Source organism: Sciurus vulgaris, assembly GCF_902686455.1.
Source record: "Sciurus vulgaris genome assembly, chromosome: 1".
Lineage (NCBI taxonomy): Eukaryota > Metazoa > Chordata > Mammalia > Rodentia > Sciuridae > Sciurus > Sciurus vulgaris.
Window position 1 is genome coordinate 7,437,789 of NC_136461.1, and position 15,498 is coordinate 7,453,286.

Here is a 15,498-nt window from a genome sequence, read left to right on the forward strand (position 1 = left end):
GGGTGAGACTCGGCCATTCTGGGAGACAGCAAAAGCAATCCCACCACTCGAGAGAAGCCTCCTGGACAGGGTCTCACCCCAGTGCCAAGCAACCCAGTGTCGCGCAGGTCCTGACTTGGCACGTTGGGTGAACCTGACTACCCTCACTTCCTGGGGTACGGCCACACCTGCCATAACCAAAGATGCAACTTGAAGAGACTTCATTCAGTCATTCCTCTCGGTGGCCCCATAGCATGGGAAGCACTGATGCCATGTCACCGGTCAGAAAGGCTCAGAGTTCAGGCCACTTGTGGCAGGTGTCCCTTGGAACAGGTGTGTGAGTGAATTCTTCCCGCTTCTCTTCCTCACTCCCAGAACCAGCGGAGGGCAAGCAAGGGGCTGTACTTCTGACCCAGCTCTGACTGTCCCACTTAGGAGTCTTAAGCCAGCCCGGACCCCAGGCCATCTGCCCCACTTGGGGCCTCAGCTCCACATCCATATAATGGGAGAGAGAGGTCACAGTCATCGACAGCACCTTCTGGCTCCATCTGTTCACAACTATGGAACAGATGGAAGAGAAACGAGGGTGGGGCTGGGAGATCTCCCCAAGCCAGGGCAGTGAGGCAAACTGCCTCCCCAGGGCCTCCAGGCACATGGTAGAGGCCCTGAAGGCTATGGTCCAACAGAGCTCAGGAGAGAAGGGAGAGCAGGGTCCAGAAGCAGGAGGTGGAGGAAGAGGAGCTGAAAGGGCAGGGTGTAAGAGGTGCTTAATAAAACTCAGGAAAACCCTCGGACAGGGCTTCCGGGGCTTAGGAGAGCAGAAGCCCCAGCCTAGGAAACTGGTCCCCAAAACAGAGTGGAGCGAAGAGCCCAGAGCAGCGGTGCAGGTCTGTGCATGGAGGGTGGAGGGAGCAGACAGGTGCGTGGGAGCCAGGGTGGCCCTGGGCTGCAGCTCAGGCCCAGGGTGCAGGGAGGAGAGGCTGTGCACACTATTCTCCAGGGACGAGGAAAAGGCAGGAGAGGGGAGCGGATGGCGTGACAGGGCCCGTCTAGCTGAGCTCACGGTGGAAAACAGAGATTTAGATATTTACGGGAAATACATTTGTTGGTGCCAAACCCCTGGTTTTATTGTCAGGAGAAAAACAAACCCAACCACCGAAACTCGTCCTCAACTGAGAATCCACACGGAGGGAAACGATTTCCCCATCAAACCAGTTTTATTGGATATAAATATCTAATTATTCGTACCAGGCCCTGGAATGTCAGACATTTTGCAGCTTTTATAACATGTGTAGGAGTCTTTACAAACGACTTTTATATTTATTATATATTTATATATTTATGGTTATATATTAACAAACCTGATTTGAATTTCATCTGAATTATTATTATTATTATTATTTTTTTTTTTTTGCTGACTGGGCAGTTTTTTTAAATGAACCCAGAAAAGATCTAGAATATTCTGGTGTTGCTCACACCTTCTTCCTACAGGGGCCTCTCACGGCTTAGCAGTGACGCCCGTGCCAGCACCTCCCCACCACTTGGTGGTCCCGAAATGCACGCTGGCTCCCAGCACTTTATAACCACAGGGCCCACGGCTGCAAGTCAATATTCACACATGACACAAACATGATGTCCCAAACAGACAAACAGAAGTATTGACTTTTCAAACAGAAAGCCCACACTCCATGCAACCCTTACGTCAGCCTTTCCCAGAGCAAGAACAAGAGATGAGGATGGAGAGCCAGGGCAGGGCAGAGGGGGCAGGAAGGTGGGAGGGGAGGAGGAGACAGGGAAGTTGGCTCGCAGGGAGCAATGGATCAGGCTGTCATCTGGAGGCCCATCTTCATTTAGAATTAATGCACTAAAGTTCTTTTGTTTTTCCTCTAAATGGTTTTAAAGAGACAGAGAATTCTCGGCCCGGACCCGAGGCTTGGTGTGCAGCTGGTCCCAGCCCCGTGGAGCGAATGGGCCTGGCTCTGCCCCACCCTCCCATCACGGAGAGCTTCCTCCCAGCGGGCCGGGTCGGGTGGCAGAAAGCAAAGTTGAGGCTCTCATCTTTCAAGGCTCCCAACCCAAAGGTTAAACGGAGACACAGAGAAGTGGACACTTCCAGCCAGGGCAGCCTTGGCTGGGCACATCAGGGGTGGCAGAGGACGGGAAGTGGGTGTCTGGGCAAGGTGCCTGTCAGAGGGCTGGGAGAGCACTGTCCCGACCAGCTTCCCCAAACAGGAGTCCCCAGAGCCCCTGAGGCTCCAGGAGGCCGCCAGAGCCTGCAGGACAGAGGGGCAGAGGCCGGGGGATACTATAAGAGGAGTTATAAATCAGAGGATCCCAGAGGGGACTGTGGGAGAGGTCAGGGTCAGGGGAAGCTGTCCCTTGAGGCCCATGGGCTGAGAGAACCATTTGAGTTTGAATGATATTGGGGGAGACTCCAGCCAGGGTCTGACTATCCCCATGGACAGGGAGAAGGAAACCACATTTCCAAATGTCCCCCTACTCAGACCTACGGGTTCCCAGGGAGAAAGGACTCAAGGTTAAGGAGAGCCCTGGGCCTCACCGGAGACCCTTCGAAGAATGCCCACACATCCTCCGCTTAGAGACCCCTGCTCAGGGGGATGGGTCGGGCCAGGGGACCTGAGAACAAACAGCAGCCACAGGAACAGGGTTGAGCCATTTCAATTATTCATATGCCAGATGGATGCTTTTCCTGCCTTTTTTTCTATAAAAATAAGGAGGGAGGGGGCAGGTCTGACAACAGTCTCCAAAGTGGGGGGAGGGGCGCAGGGCAGAGAAAACAGATCGAGCTTCCTGTGTGCGCCCTCCCAGCATGGGAGACCCCTGACACCCGGCCCAGTGGCAAGGCAGGAGGGACAGTGCTCCCTCTTTCTGGCAGGGACCAGAGACATGGTTTAGGTTCCCGATGAGCAGAGAGTGAAAAGCCAGGGAAATTGCTGAGGAAGGGGAGGGTGAGCGAGAGGAGCAGAGAGCATGGGATGGAGGGGGGAGGCAGGCAGAAGAGGGTTCTGACCTTCTGTGAAGGATATAAAAAATCCAGCCGCCTCAGGGGACACCCAACTATCTAGCATATTGCTGTTAAAATGTCTGCAAAATTTAATACACTTGGCATACCATCTAATCAGTCCTTGGAAACTCGGGCACCTCGCCCTCTTATACTCCAACCGCCTCAAACCTCGGGCCGGGGGGGACTCCCACCCCCACCTGGCCCCCATTTTAGACAAAGTTGTCTCCCCATGCCCATAAAAATAGCTGCCATGGTTTTTAGGATACCGTTCACCCTAAGCATGCCCAAGGTCCAGAATCTAGAGGGCTTCTAGGAGCAGGGGGCACCTGGGAGAGAGTCCGGATGGGATCCTGTGGGGGACTTTGGCACTCAGACATCTTGAGGGGGCAGTAGCAGAAGAGAGAAAGGGGGCCACGGGCAGGAGCACACTGACCGGGCAGGCAAAGGCCGCTCCATCTGGGAAATCCAGTGAGAGCCAATCATCCTGACAGCTCTGGTGTAAATAGCTGCCTGCTGCAGGAGAGCCACGTCCTCTGTGCACGTGCCCACACACATGCTGGTACACACGCGGGCTCACACTCAGCTACGGGCTCCATCCAGCCATCACCCCATGATCTTCCAGGGCAATCCCAGTCCCCAGCAACCAGCTAGGAAGTTTCCAGATCTGCCCAAGGAAAGTGCCACCTGACCTTCCACCCAAAGCAGATCAGTTGAAGCCTAGGATTGGCCCGTATAATTTTGGCAGGTCACCACTTGCTTTGACTTGACAGAAAGACTCTCACTGAGCTCCTCCATGGGACTCAAAGCTTCCACTTCTACCCCAAGGAAACAGAGCTCTTACTGAATCCACTGTTTATTTCCTCACCTCTTACGGACCTAACGAGGCTCGAAGGATCCCAAGAGACACAGGGAACCCCAGAGAGCTGGTACTGGGCTTCTTTATAAGACAGAGGTCACATGGAACAGTCCAAGAAATGGGAGGACCCAGATTCTGGTCCATCTGCCAGGGTGGTCAGGGCAGCCAGGCGGGCACCAGTGGCTTATGTGACTTCCCTGCCATTTACCTCATGGGTAGGAACAGAGCAGAGAGGAGGAGACTCAAAGTGGGTGTGGGCAGGGCCAGCCTCCTGGGCATGCAACCCCGCAGTCATGCAGGGTGCTCAGGGTACCCACACAGTCTAATGTCTACTGTGGGGTCCTGAAATTCTTCATTTCAGAACAAGGGGCTCTACATTTTCCTTCTGCACTGGGCCCCACACCCTCTGGGTGTGGGTTTTGGAAGATCATAGGACTTGAGTTTGAATCCCAAGGTTCTGTCCCCTCTAAGCCAAGTGACATCAGAAAAGCCACTAATTATCCCTGGCTTTAGGGTCTAGCAATAAAGTGGGGTGATTGCATCTGCTCACACAGTGGCCGGGGGACAAGAAGGATAGAATGGGGATATGATGACAGTCTCCTATCAAACACAAGGGCTGTTAAGAGGGCAAACGAGGCCAGGAGCTGGAGCCGCAAGTGGTGGCTTCCCTGATGGAGGCCCCCCCGCACTCTACTCTGCTGTGGCAAGAGGTCTGTTTCCAAAGTGGTGTGGACCAAAGCCTCTGTCGTGCCCAGCCTGCTGGCCCCATTTGCAGGTGAAGAAACTGGGACAGAGTCAACAGATGACCTGCCTGTTGTCACCAAGTTGCCTCCAGGCAGGGTGAGGCTGAGGACATACTGTTCCCGCTGTCCAGGTCTCTGCCTTGGCCAAGGGACACTTGAGATGGGGCTAGTGACAAGGATTTGGAAAGGGGAGGAGGGGCTGGCGTCATGACACTCCATGGCACACTCGAGCGCAAAGGGGACACACGTGCACACGCACGCACACGCACACGCACGCACACGCGTGCACACACGGCAAAATTAAAACTGAGAACTCGGCCAAAAGAAAAAGCCTACCCTGCTCCATCGAAACTTATTTTAGGGCAGGAGGTAATTGCCAAGGCTCCAAATAAAAAGCCAACCACAGGCTGTAAACGGCTCCAAGTCTTTAATTAGACCCCAAGAAAGAAAGAAAGAAAAGAAAAAAAAAAACAGAGGCAAAAAGAAAATGAAAGTAGGAGAAGCTCCCAGAGGAGAGGTTGTGCCCAGCCCCTTCCACCTCCCACTCCTGTGGCTCTGCAGGCTGGTGCTGCCCAGGGCCAAGACCACCTTACCCCCGACTGGGGGCCAGCTCTGGGCCCGGCCCTCTCCCAGGGCCTTCTGCCCACTCCCAGCCCAGGGAGGCTGGCCTCGTGTCCGGGCACCATTGGGCCCAGGAATGAGGCAAAGAAATGCTTTGGATGTGGAGTGACCTTTGACTTCCTACAAGGCCTGTCCAGCAAGCCACAGGCCCTGCTCCTGGGCATACTGAGCCACCTGCCCTTCCCCCACCACCTCCCACTCCCCAGAGCCATCACCCATTGTAACCCCAGCCCCTTTCCTTGGGCCACGTGAGGCAAAACAGATGACTTCACAGCTTCTCCCCGTCTGATCCCTTGTAAACAGGACTGAACACTCAGAAATCCTCAGGGTGACAAGTGGCACATGAGGGAGGACATGGGTCGGCTGTGACATTCTGCTAAAGGACAGTACGCACACATAGACCCTTGTCCGCAGGCAGCACTGGCCATCCACCCCAGGCCCCGTTGAGCCTCGGCCCTTGGTGGACACAGGACACCTTGGAGGGTGGGTGGGAAGTAAAGGGGAGCTGTCCTTGGGGAGGAAGGCATCTGCAGAGGGAGGTTTGCACACTTGCATTCCTCAGCAACTGAGGCACCCTAGGGGACCCATCAATCCCCCCCGGCAGGGACCTTGCTAGGGGTCTGTCCCGCATGGGTCAAACCTGGCAGTTCCACCATGCCCAGAGGATGGCACTTGCCCTGTCGGCCAGGGAGGAGCCTGGAGCAGAGCGTGCGCAGCACTGGCAAGTGAATAAGCAGATGCCCCGTCCAGGTTCTGGGTTTCACAGAGCTGAGGGCCGATGAGGTGGGCTCATGCTGGCCCATCACAGCCGGCCCATGACCAGTGGACACAGGCAAGAGAGAGGGCCCTGCCCCACCACAGGCAGCGGGGGCCACAGGCTGAAGACCAGCTCTTCTCCCCGGTCCCTGCAGCTGCCCAGAAGCAGAGTGGCCACTCCCATAGCTGGCTGCCCTTCCACAGGAGCCCTGCTCTCCTCTCTTCCACTCCTCTTCTGAGGCTAGCAGAGAAGAGTGGGAAACACTCTGTGGACGACTGGACAGACAGACGGACTTACTCTTGCCAGTGCCACGAAGAGACGGCCCCAGTTCTACAAGACTGTGACTCAGGGCGGCCTGTCCCGAAGCCCATCTCTCCTGTCTTCCTCGTCTCCCTAACCCTAACCCTAACCCTCCTGACCATTAGCTCCAGGAGGAGCAGGCGGGAGACCTAGTGCACTTGAAGTGTAATGCAAGTGACAACTGTGATTCTGCCACACACGGTGCCCCGCCATGACCACCAGGCCTGTGTGGCCAGAGCAAGTGGCAAGGTCTTCTTAGCAGAGAATCTGGCCTTAGGGGCTGGCCCTGACAGCACCTAGTCGCCAGCCGGGACCTCCACACTGGCTCCCTTCTGAGTCCCCTTGTGGGGAGAAGTGTTGGTCAGGTCCAGCTGTCCAGGTGAGAAGTGGAACTTTCTGACCAGGATCCTGAGGGTGGCTGCTTCCCTACTTCCTTCCCAGATTTGGGATGGGTTCGGGGAAGCAGTCCTGGTCCCTGGCCGAGCCAGCAGGAACCCTGCCCCTTAATACACCCTCCGTCTTTCCTGGGACAAAGCAGAGGGTGTGGTGATGAGCCCTCTACCCCCACCCTCTCCTTGGGACCACGTGGCAGCTCTCCTCTTTCCTTTCCCCACTGCCAAACTCCCAGAGAGCCCCTTCTCCCTTCAACCAGGTGTGGGCCAGACAGTTCCAAGGCGACAGGACACTTGACAAGAATTCTTGCTCAGGTTGGTCGGGTGAGAAGTTCTAAGTGGCGCCTCTTAGCAGACGTTAGATGAGGTTCCAGTTTTTCCTCAGCCAATTCAGCCAGGGACTAGGGCAAGGAAGGATAGAGACTACCCCTAATTCTTCCAAGGGTTGAGAGAGGACTCTATATCTTAAACCCCAAACTGCCCAGGCCTGGCTGGTGCCCTCCATGGAAGTTGCTCCAACTAGAAGCAGAAGGCCCCTCAGAACTGTTTACTGGGGTCACCATGGACATCCCTGTTGGCACCTCTAAGTTCTAGAGGAGGTGGTGGCCTGCGAGGTACATGGCTGAGCCTCCAGACCACACACAGCCTGCATGCAGACATGCCCACCTCGCTGGGGCCGTCGCACCACAGAGCAGCTGGGTCCAGATGGGCAGGGAGCCTGGCAGAGGCAGTCAAGCAAAGACAGGAGCCACAGTATTGAGTAGCCTTGGCAGGTCTGAGACCCAGGAGCCAGGGACAGTCCCTTCTGTACCAAGTCTTGCACCATAACAGGGACACAGCCACTGTGTGACATGGGCCTTGGCAGGTAAAACTTCTTTGCTGTTCCAGGTACTGCTTTCCCACTTATACAGTGAGGCCGAGCGGGACTCTGCAGGGTGGCTGCGAGGATGGGGGCTGCTGCCTACGCTCAGCGGAAGGCCTGTTCGTGGTGAGCACCCGTAAATGTTAGCTGTGCTTATTACTGTGGTCACTGCTGTTATTTTCAGGAGCATCACACTTTTTTTTTTTTTTTGGTACCAGGGATTGAACCCAGGGGTGCTTAACCACTGATATACATCCCCAGCCCTCTTTCATATTTTATTTAGAGACAGGGCCTCGCTCAGTTGCTGAAGCTGCCTTTAAACTCACAACCCTCCTGCCTCAGCCTCCCAAGCTGCTGGGACCACGGGTGTGGCCACCACACCCAGAAACAACACTCTTTTTGATTCCAAAGTCCTTGTAGACAGAGCAGCAAGGAAATGGAGAAGACGTGAGCTTGTTTATGCTCCGAATCAAAATGAGTGAAGACAGGGTGAGGGAGATTTGATTAGAGGCCATGAAGGATCTGGCCAGGCTGCATGAGCCACAGTGACCCAGAATTGGCCCACACGGGGCCCCAAGGCTCGAGGACCTGAGAGTAAGCCGGTAGAGGGAGGGCACGCGATGGGCCTTCCGGCCCCATCTTTGGGGGATGGTCTGTGGGGTGAAGCGTATTTATCTAGGACAGCAAGGGTTAATGCCGGGGCTGGGATAGGCCAGGCAGCACGGAGCACTCCCTGTTTATTAATAAGCTATTTATCACCAGCTTTGCTTTTAATGCCATTTGGGCTTAATGTCGTTAATGAAATATAAATACCCATGCTAACGATGTCGGTCAGAGGCAGCACGGGCAGCAGACGGCTCGAGAACCAGGGCCAAACCACCGGGCACGCTGGGGAAGAGGCTGAGAGCTCAGGAAGCGGAAGAGGTTCCCACCAGCTCGGCACCCCCGGCCCCGACTGCTCCCACCACAAGACTCCCTGGCTGGCTGTGCCGGGAAGGGCTGGGAGGAGGCGGCCCAGGGGGCCGGGGGAGAGGGGGCCTCCGAGGGCACGGATGCTGTTAGCTCCTGGAGCACAGAGCCCAGGCCAGCGAGCTCCCACCTCAGGGCAGTGCCCGCCTGGCATCGGGCCCCTTGGCTGCAGGAGGCTGGACTTCCACCAGCTGGCAGCTGGCCTCTCTCGCTGCCCTGAGCTCCCTGACCACGAGGAACAGAGCCAGGGTGGAAGGGTCACAAGAGGGAGCAGGCTGGACCCCATCAGGCTTTCCAATAAAGACCCGTCCTCCTGCCCCCAGATGACATGCTAGGCAGCCAGCCCGGCTGAATGGCATGTCCTCCCTGAGAAGCTGGCACTCTGTGGGTGGCCAAGCGTGTGGCCATGGAGAGGTCAGCAGACAGGTATCTCTGATCAGTGCCCGGAAATCTTGGAACAAGGAGGGGCCCTACATCGCAGGCTGTTGTCCCTGACCTTGTATATGACCTGGCCTGGCCCCTCCCAGGGGGCCACCCCTGCTCACCTCTCCCTGGGCTCAGAACACATGCCCTCAGCAGACAACCACACAACCCAAATTACCCAGGAACTTGGAGCCTTCTTCCCCTTAGAAACGGACCGCAGACATCCTAGACACCAGCCTTGGGAGAGGCGGCTGTGGGGCACTGTTCCCTCACCTGGGGCCACACATGTCCCAGAGGAGACTAAGACTCAAAGCATCCAAGGACCACCTGGGCCTAACAGGTTGGGAGACTCAGGCAAGGGGCCGACATCTGTCCTCCTCTCCCTGCGCCTTGGCAGTGGAGGTCACCAGGACCCCAGGCCCACCCTGATTGAAAAAGTCCCAGGCAGTGCTGCCTCTTCCAGAGGGAGCCCAAAGCCTCTGGCCCTCCTCACTCAGGTTTGCTAGAGGAAATCGGGAAGCAGAGCGAAGCAGGAATGTCCACTATACAGGGAAGACGTTTTTAGTGTGAGTGAATCACCAATATCACACGGAACAGACTCGTGCTCAAGATCAGGCGCTGTCCTTTGAAGTCCTCGGTTCACCCAGTGTCCTACATCTGAATTTGCTACCTCCGGAAATGTGTCCCAGCTCCTCATCAGGGAGCACCTGGCAGGTGGGGACAGTTTCTGGCAGGTGACAAGGACCATAAGGGGCACGGGGAGAGCAGAGTCCCCACCTGTCTAGGGACAGTGGAGGCCCTCCAGAAGGCTCTTTCTCTCACCTCCCTCTCCCCTCACTGGCCACTCCTATACTGCCCCATGCCATGGTTCACCTGTGGGGTCCCCTGTCCCTGAACCCCCAAAGTCACCTCCATGTCCCCGAGGAGCATGGGGCTCATTTGCCGGGGCTTGGTGGAGCTCAGCTCTGAGGCTAATCCCCTGGGTGGCTCCTGTCAGATTATTAATTAGCTAAAGCGGATCGGTCCTGAAACAACATGCGCTTGGACTTCAGATAAAGCAGGCCAGGGAAGCCAGGTGGGGGGCTGCTTAAAGTGACAAGACCCTGTACGTGAACTGCTCCCAGGGAGGAGGCTGAGGCTGGAGCTGAGTCAGATCTAGACAGCCCCCCCCCCCCCCCAGGACCCCTCTGGCCCACCCCAGAAGAAATATTGATAGAGTGCATTCAAGGTGTGTGTGGGGGGAGGGGGCTTCTGCATATAAGGGACCCATGAGAGGAGGGGCCGGTGACAAGAGGGTCTTGTTGTTTAATAAAGAGCTTGTGCCTAATCAGATCATGTCAGTCAGAGCTCTTCAAAAAGCATCTCATTTCACTCGGGGTAACAGCCAGAGTTCTCTTGGGCTGCAAGGCTCGTAGGATCTTGGAGCCCTTGGGCCCTGGTCCCGATGTCCTGCTTCACTCCATTCTAGCCACACCGGCCTCCCTGCGGTCTTCCTGCCTCTGGGGCCACGCAGTCTCTGTTCCCCTGGACAAGAATACTCTTCCTCCAGATCCCAGTTAGTGTGACTGCCGCCTGCCCTATTTTGTCTTCACCCTAACGTTACCCCCTCGGTGACCCTTTCCCCAAGAAGCCACATCTACAGTCACCAACATCCACGCGCTGCCCCACCCCATTCCGTTCTCCAGAGCTGCTTTAGTTTTCTCCTTAACCTATGCCGCCAGTGAACATCTCCTCCACTCCCTGATCCCGTTCACCGTTTGCTTCCCTCCGCCAAAACGTAAATGCCACAGGCGGGGATTCTGGCCTCTCTAGTTTGCTGTGTTTTCAGTGTCTACAACATGAGGTGTGCGGGGTGCGCCACAGCAACTGAAGAATAAGGGAAACGGCAGGCGAATGAGCGGAGGTCGGCGGTCAGGACTGGACCAACAGCCTTCTGGTCCTCAACCCATGTGGCTGAGCCCTGGCCCACCCACGGACCTGTTCCTCCCCGTGACCCAAGAGACCTGCCCTTCCCAATTCTGCGCCTGCACTGGGTGCCACACGTGCCCTGCTCCAAAGCATTCCCGCTCAGATGCATCCAGGTTCTGGTCTTCCTGGGGCGCCCTAGGGGACCCATCTACATGTCACTCAGACCCCCCTCCCCAGCTGGAGCTGCTCTTCTCTGCTCCGGGGAGTGGCAGGGGGTGGTGACGAGAGGGAACAACGGGACACACAGCTGCTTCCCGGGCACAGCTCAGCTGCTGGTGAGCTCCTGGGCTTGGACTGTTTTGACTTGAGTCGGCGAAGCTGAAATACTGAGCCACGATGGCCCTGAACTTCATTACCAGCTCTTAACCCAGATTACTAAGGGAAAAAAGTTGCTTTTAATTGCTTTTCTCAATTAGCATTTCTGGAAAAGGAACTAGCGTTTAATTACACCTCCCCTCTTCTCACACCCTGGCCACAGGGGTCCCAACCCAAGACGACCAGAGCAAGCCCCCTGCTCCTACGGGAGGTCAAGGAACCAAACCCGAGAGAAAACTTGGGTGGGGAGCGGAAGATGAGGATCACTCCAAGGCCCGATGTGACAGAGAACAAGCAGCAAATGGCGTGGGCAGCTAGAGTGTATGGCTATCAAGGGGCTCGAGAGATGGGCTGGGAGGGTCCCACGGGTGGCCTCATGCCTTGGTTCCGTGGCCTCTGGCTTAAGGACTCTCACCCAGGCCAGGTCTGTACCTCTGTAGACTCTGGAATGACGAAGGCCAAGGAGACACTGGTAGAATAGGGAGCAGGAGGAGCCTGCGGGTCTCCGTGGGAAAGGCGCGCATGCACAGCCACCAGGACCCTCTCCTGCAAAACCTGTCTTCTGCCACCAGCATTTTCTCACTGCAGGCACCCAGAGGCCACAGGGACTGAGGCAGGGCATCTCCCCTGGTCCTTAGGTGCCAGCCCTCCCAAAGCCAGGTCATGTTCAGCTCAGAGCAACACTGGCACCAGATGAGACCCTCCAGGAGCTCTAGACAGGGCAGGGCTGCCAGCCCATCCAGCCCTCTTCCCTTGACCAGCGCTTGGGGAATCCAGGGGCTCCCGATTCTGTAAGGAAGAGCTGAAGGACCAAGGGTGGGGCGTCTGTGCCATCAGACAGAGCTCCTACCCGGATTAGAACCAAACCTTCTCCCAGTCACAACCCCCAAAGGGGCTGCACCCTTGGAATCCACTCAGCCTGCAGAGCACCGTGTCACCCAGGGGTGGTGAGGAACCCGGCCCCACACCCCTCCCTGAGTCCACCTCTCTGCTTCCCCCACTGCAGCTGCGTGCTCTGGAGCTGCCAGCCTCACGTCAGATCAAAGCCCTGGAGGAGGGCATTAGAACTGTCCAGTCCAGTTAGGAGTGAAGGTCATGGATCTAGTGCAGACCATGGAGGCAGAAAGCAGAAAAGTCTCCCACGTGTGCCCAGGCGCACCCTCCCCCAGGGCCAGCAGGCGCACCCAGGAGGACTGGCTGACAAGCCCCTCAGAGCCAGGCTGAAGCACCAGCTGTGGGCCTGGGACATCCCCGTCACCCCCTGCCAGCCGCCGCCAGCTTGCCCTTCTGCTCCCTCCCATCACTTCCCCAGAGGTCAGGCCCCAGAGCTTCCTGGAGGGCCCTGAACTGCTGTGTCACATATTGCTTCCCACTTGGGACACCCCTGACGCCCCCTGCGAAACGTCACTAGCCTGCCCTTCCTGTCATTCCCTCTGGAGGTCAGGCCTCCGGAGCTTTCCTGGAGGGCTGAGCTGGCCCATATGGCTGGGGATGTGTTGCCAGCATGGGCAAGTGCTCATGGGGCCCAGCAGCCGGTGGTGACAGCTTCACATTTGTGCCAGCCAGGCCTTTGGCTTGCTACCGAATTACATGGCAGTGCCCAGGGCTGCACAGAGCCCGTGGGGGCGGGGGGAGTCGGGGATCACCTGGCTATTACAGCACCATGCTGGGCTTGCCTCCTCCTGCCTGGTCCTCGCAGATGATGGCAGGACCTGGGACAGTGGAAAGCCACGTCAGAGGTCCCAGAAACAGGCACAGGGCCTGAGTTCAAGTCTGATTGCGTACCTAGGGCAATTCACGGCTTTCCACGCGGAAAGACCTCCAAGATCTCTGCTGATGTGCAGGAGCTGGCAGCTAAATTGGGTGCCACGCACAGGATGAGGGCTTAGTCCCATTTCTCAGTCTCAGAGCTAATCAGCTGAGTGTCTATGTGACCAGGCACTAAGGAAAAGGTTCAGGAGCTCGGTCATGAAAGAACAGAGACCACATTTAAAGCCCCAGAGAGAGAAACTCTATGGACTTCTGTGCTCAACCTCAGAGCCAGCACAGGACCCCTAAAGCAAAAGCCCCAAACTGGTTTCTGTGCAGTCTTAGGGCTGAAAGCACTGCAAGCATCGAAGTCCCAGCCTGCCCCACGGCTGCTGGAAACTGACCACGAGGCACCCAAGTCCTGCACGACTTGCTTGGCAACCACATGGTTCCAAGATGGCGCCTCTGCTCTAACCCACAGGATGGTAACTGTCTAAGAGCCCTGGGTCTCCTGGCACTGTCGGGTTAGTGGGGCATGAGAGAAGACGCAGGCCACACCCTAGGGGCTCAGATCCTTGAGTCACGCTGACCTCTCTTTCCCGCTCCCCATTCCATCCACTGACAATTCCCACCAACGCTGCCTCCAAGCACACAGCTTCTACCCAGGCTCCTCTCTCTCTCACCTGCTGGCCTCCTGGTTTCTTCCCTTGCCACCACTCTCATGTCCTCCCAGGACAGCCCCAGATATTTTTTTTCTGGGTACTGGGGACTGAACCCAGAGACCCTTTACCATACCCCCAGCCCTTTTAATTTTATTCTGAGTCAGGGTCTTGATAACTTGAGATCCTCCTACCTCAGCCTCCCAAGTAGCTGAGATGACAGGCTTGTGCCATGGCCTCTGGCTTCCCATCATCTTTTTATTTTCTTTCACATTTATTTAGATGTTGATAGACCTTTATTTTTCATTCCTTTATTTATATGTGGTACTAAGGATCAAACCGAGTGCCTCACACATGCTAGGCAAGAGCTCCACCACTGAGCCACAACCCCAGCCCTGGCTTCCAGCCATCTTTAAAAAATAAAAAGCGGTTCGCTGTCTCCTACCTTAACCCCTGTGGGGGGCATCCTGTTACCCAAGAATAAAATCCCAACTTCTCCCCTGACACACCACGCCCAACACATCCAGGCCCCTGCCCTGTCTATCTCCTGGCCACTTGGCCTTTCCTTCTGGTCAGTGAATGGAGTGAGTTCCTCTCACCTTAGGACCTTTCAACTACCGGTTTTCCTTTTCTGGAATATTCTCCTCTTCAGTGGACAGCCTCCTCTTCAGATGGCTGTCCACTTTCTGTCTTTGGAGCTCAGCTGTCACCTCCTCAGAGGCCTTCTCTGTGCATCCCGCCTGAAGTGCCCCAGGCACATTCCATCCCTTATCCCTCATCCCTTCTGCCCAAGGTCTTCCTTGTTCAGTCTGTGGGTATGTTGGTCCAAGAACTCTGCTCCAAGGACTTCATGAGAGCAGGGACTTCTGGTCCACTTTGCCTACCGGGGAGAGAGTGCAGTCACCAGACCCTCTGCAACTGTGGGATAAATGTGACCAGATCCTGCAGAAAATAGCCAGAAACAGGGAGACGCTAGGTCAGGCCTGTGGGCCAGACTGAGCACAGGCTTGGCTCCCTTGCCCTCACTCTGATGAGGCTGGATATCACTGAGACCAGGGTCACCCTGCCACAGAGGACCCCGGCCTGTGGCCAAGCCCGTCACTGGAAATGGATGGGTAAGTGAGGAGGGACTCGGCCATCACATTCCCTCTCGGAGCCCACAGAGTTCCCAAGCTTCATTATCAAGCTCAAGACAGCCAACGCCAGGATGTGGGAGTCCCACTGGACCTGTGGGGCCCATACCCTGTGCCGGGTGCAAATCCCAGCTGGCATGGCCCTTGGGAGTCAACAGTGAGTGGAAATTTCAGAAAGGGAAAAACTAATGGGCATGTTTTGCCCAGAGAAAGAAGAAAACAAAAAGTCTGCCACCAAGAAGAGAAGAGACGCATGTTATCCCCTCCAAGGGGACTCTGCAGGCACTCTGGCAGCCTGCTCCGGGGCGGGGCACAGGGCGGGCTGGAGAGCCATCCTGAGGCTCTGCCTTCCCAGCAGTCCTCATCGGAGGAGGCAGAGAGACAAGAAGATTTCCAGAAGGTGCAAAGGCACAGATGCTGGCACCGAATGCAAGCAAGCCCTCGCGGCCACCAACCCCCCACACGGCCTTTTCCAGGCAACAGGGGACAACGGCAGCACACCTTAGGTACAGATGGACCAATTCCTGGAGTGTGCTCACATCCTGGATGCCAGGAAGAAGAGTCTCAGCCACCCCAGCAACCAAAGGCCAATTTTGCATCTGGTTTGCAAATCCCTGGCTTGCATTCAGGGCTCCTGCTAGTCCCCAAGGAGAGACCTCAGCTTTGGGGATCTCCAGCAGGTACCATGGTACCCATCACTGCAGTGCTTCCGCCCTGGAAGTTCAAAGTTCAGAGTGGCAAAGCCAG

The 15,498-nt window shown here is 56.4% G+C and overlaps 1 protein-coding gene across 4 annotated transcripts in view; it reads right to left on the bottom strand.

The window, feature by feature from the left end:
* CASZ1 (castor zinc finger 1) overlaps nt 1-15,498 on the bottom strand; it is a 140,071-nt gene that overhangs the window by 92,392 nt on the left and 32,181 nt on the right. The window lies entirely within an intron of this gene.